We start from the raw sequence: 4477 nt of genomic DNA on the forward strand, positions 1-4477 counted from the left end.
TCATTACCAGTTTCAGCTGATGTCTAGAACTTAAGGAATGATTAGTACCAAATACAATTCTCTTAGTTTTAGAGATGTTCAGGACCAGTTTATTACTGGCTACCCTTTCCAAAACAAACTGCAACTCTTCATTAAGGGTTTCAGTGAAGCTGGATTGGCACACATTCAACAATTTTTTTTTTTTTTTTTTTTTTTACCTCAACACAGTGTGAAATACACATATAAACAATAGCCTCAATGTAGGCAAATTTAGCTGGGGGACAATGGGGAGATTTGGGATGGAGATGCATGTGGGAAAATGGTGCAGCCTTTTTACTTCATGCTATCTTGGCTGAGCTTCTATGTCAAATCAAATCAAATCAAATCAAATTTTATTAGTCACATACACATGGTTAGCAGATGTTAATGCGAGTGTAGCGAAATGCTTGTGCTTCTAGTTCCGACAATGCAGTAATAACCAACAAGTAATCTAACCTAACAATTCCACAACTACTACCTTATACACACACAAGTGTAAAGGGATAAAGAATATGTACATAAAGATATATGAATGAGTGGTGGTACAGAACGGCATAGGCAAGATGCAGTAGATGGTATAGAGTATGGTATATACATATGAGATGAGTACTGTAGGGTATGTAAACATAAAGTGGCATAGTTTAAAGTGGCTAGTGGTACATGTATTACATAAAGATGGCAAGATGCAGTAGATGATATAGAGTACAGTATATACATATGAGATGGGTAATGTAGGGTATGTAAACATTATATTAAGTGGCATTGTTTAAAGTGGCTAGTGGTACATTTTTACATAATTTCCATCAATTCCCATTTTTAAAGTGGCTGGAGTTGAGTCAGTATGTTGGCAGCGGCCGCTAAATGTTAGTGGTGGCTGTTTAACAGTCTGATGGCCTTGAGATAGAAGCTGTTTTTCAGTCTCTCGGTCCCTGCTTTGATGCACCTGTACTGACCTCGCCTTCTGGATGATAGCGGGGTGAACAGGCAGTGGCTTGGGTGGTTGTTGTCCTTGATGATCTTTATGGCCTTCCTGTGACATCGGGTGGTGTAGGTGTCCTGGAGGGCAGGTAGTTTGTCAAGCACCAGGAAATGGACTCCAACATCTCAGAAGAGGTATGGTCTTGTCTTTTCGTTTAGCCAGTTGCTTGTAATCAGCTGGATGGCTATAGCAATTAGCCTTGAATCACTACAAGTGGTGTGGTGCAGACCAATTTATTGGATGCATTATGACAGCTCCCTGAAGCACAAGAAGTATGATTGCCCTGACTTCTGAGGAGGCCGAATCACAGTAAATGCAGTACGGGCCACTGCAGATTTCGGATTGACCATGCAGAGGCTTTTACTCAATGTAGATGTCAGTGGGTGCATGGCATGGAGGAGCAGGCAGGGTTTGGGGGTTATGGAGTTTGCGGGGTTAATGGGGTAGAGGGAGGCCCAGCAGCTAACAGCAGCTCCACTTAACCAGAGCACTGTGTATTTTATGAGGCATGGCCTTGTCATTATCAGGCAGGTTTCCATTGCATATACTTGATGTTGGGGGTTCCACTCCAGAGGGAAGCTTTCATGGTTAAGTAGCAGTCCCTCCCTCCCGCTCAGTTTGCATGTTGAGGCAGGCCTCGCCCCTGGAGGAGAAATTAAAGGCACTGGTTTTTACTGTTTTTATAAGGTGAGTGATTGGTTTTCATCTAGAGAGGATTACATGCTGTCACCAAACTGGCCTCATAAGTATTTCAGTAGCTGTAAGAATAGTACTACTAATACAGTATTTATTCAGTTGACATTGAGCTTCAACCACATCATACATCCCAATAACAGAGTTATGGTGAATGGTTTTATACCATTAGTCATTTCACTAGATGTCTCTAGTTAGTCTGTCTCTCGTTGGAGATTTCAGGCGTAGTTGAAACTTTTCAGTGCATTACTTTGACTCACAAAACAATTATTTCAGAATTTCCCTGGGTATAGGACCATCCACAAAATGTATGTCAGAGGTGTGTTTTTGAGACTACCTTCTCTCCTTAAAGCAATTATATCACAGTTTGATTATGATGTGAGAAAAAATTGGGACAGGGGAATCTACAGCACACGCCCTTTCACTGCTCGCACAGCTCATTTTGGTTCCAGAACTGTCTGAACAGAGCAAGGGCACAGAATGTTACATGCATCCCTCGCCTGTTAAACGTGAATCTCATCAGGGCCTATAGAGACGTAGTGGAGATTTACCGTCTCAGACAGGGGAGTGGGTGGAGGAGAAGGCAGCCGTGTGCCAGGTCTCTGTGTGCTGTCACGAGCCATCCATGTCAGTACATGCCCCCTCGCCTCCCTTACACACCCTCCACACACACAAAACTCCTCTCCAAACACAGTGCCAGGCGAGTCACACACCTCAAACACAGCCCAAAAACAGGACAGGACAGGAACCTTCTCAGTCACGCTCAAATAGTCTTAGTCTAGGACAGACTACATTCACCACAATATAACATCTCTACTGCTTTGCCTAGGCCCTAGAGGAACAAAGTGTTATTGAATTTAAATTGAATCTGTCTCTCTCTTTTCCCCTCTTCACTGATGAAGCACTGTTTATCAAATCAGGATGTCCTCATCCTCAACTTGTAAATCAAATCAGGATATACACTCCTCAGGAAAACTGAAACAATGAAGATGGAACAGCATCTAGTCTAATGCTGAACACTTGTGTGTGATGTAGAATGTGGAGTAATGTAGAAACTATGGTAGAGTATGTTCATGAACGATGGATCACTACTTCGGAGAGAGAGTATTCATAGGGCAGAGCCATGTCATTCGAGATCCAAGGCGATATTCAACGTTTGTCCAGGTCGAAAAGACGTCGGGAGATGACTTCAAAAACACCACACTATATATACAGAGGTATGTGGACAACCCTTCAAATTAGTGGATTCGGCTATTTCAGCCACACTCGTTGCTGACAGGTGTATAAAATTGAGCACGCGGCCATGCAATCTCCATAGACAAACATTGACAGTAGAATGGCCTTACTAAAGAGCTCAGTGACTTTCAACGTGTCACCGTCATGGGATGCCACCTTTCCAACAAGCCAGTTAATCAAATTTCTGCCCCGGTCAACTGTAAGTGATGTTACAGCTCAGCCGCGAAGTGGTAGGCTTCTCAAGCTCACAGAGCAGGACCGCCGAGTGCTGAAGCGCATAGCACGTAAAGATCATCTGTCCTCGGTTGTAACACTCACCAGAGAGTTCCATACTGCCTCTGGAAGCAACGTCAGCACAATAACTGTTCGTCGGGAGCTTCATGAAATGGGTTTCCATGGCCAAGCAGCCACACACAAACCTAAGATCACCATGCGCAATGCCAAGCGTCGGCTGGAGTGGTGTAAAGCTCGCCGCCATCTGGAGTGATGAATTACACTTCAGCATCTGGCAGTCCAACGGACGAATCTGGGTTTGACGGATGCCAGGAGAGTGCTACCTGCCCCAATGCGTAGTGCTAACTGTAAAGTTTGGTGGAGGAAGAATAATGGTTTTCATGGTTCGGGCTATGCCCTTCAGTTCCATTGAAGCGAAAATGCTACAGCGTACAACGACATTCTAGACGATTCTGTGCTTCCAACTTTGTGGCAACAGTTTGGGGAAGTCCCTTTCCTGTTTTAGCATGACAATGCCCCCGTGCACAAAGTGAGGTCTGTACAGAAATGGTTTGTCGAGATCAGTGTGGAAAAACTTGACTGGCCTGCACAGAGCCCTGACTTCAACCCCATCGAACACCTTATGGATGAATTGGAACGCCGACTGCGAGCCAGGCCAACATTAAAAAAAGTAGGATCAGAAAACCAGTCAATATCTGGTGTGACCACCATTTGCCTCATGCAGTTCGACACATGCACTTCCCGCTCCTCTTAAATGGTTATGTGAAGTTGCTGGATATTGGTGGGAACTGGAACACGCTGTTGTACACGTTGATCCACAGCATCCCAAACATGCTCAATTGGTCTGGTGAGTATGCAGGCCATGGAAGAACTGGGACATTTTCAGCTTCAAGGAATTGTGTACAGATCCTTGCGACATGGGGCTGTGCATTATCATGCTGAAACATGAGTTGATGGCGGCGGATGAATAGCACGACAATGGGCCGTAGGATCTTGTCACGGTATCTCTGTGCACTCAAATTGCCATCGATAAAATGCAATTGTGTTCATTGTCCGTAGCTTATGCCTGCCCATACCATAACCCCACCGCCATCATGTGGCACTCTGTTCATAACGTTGACATCAGAAAACCGCTCACCCACACGACGCCATACACATGGTCTGCAGTTGAGGCCAGTTGGATGAACTGCCAAATTCTCTAAAACAAAGTTGGAGTCGGCTTATGGTAGAGAAATGAACATTCAATTCTCTGGCAATAGCTCTTGTGGACATTCCTGCAGGCAGCATGCCAATTGCACGCTCCCTCAAAACTTCAGA

Source organism: Salvelinus sp. IW2-2015, linkage group LG4q.2, assembly GCF_002910315.2.
Source record: "Salvelinus sp. IW2-2015 linkage group LG4q.2, ASM291031v2, whole genome shotgun sequence".
Lineage (NCBI taxonomy): Eukaryota > Metazoa > Chordata > Actinopteri > Salmoniformes > Salmonidae > Salvelinus > Salvelinus sp. IW2-2015.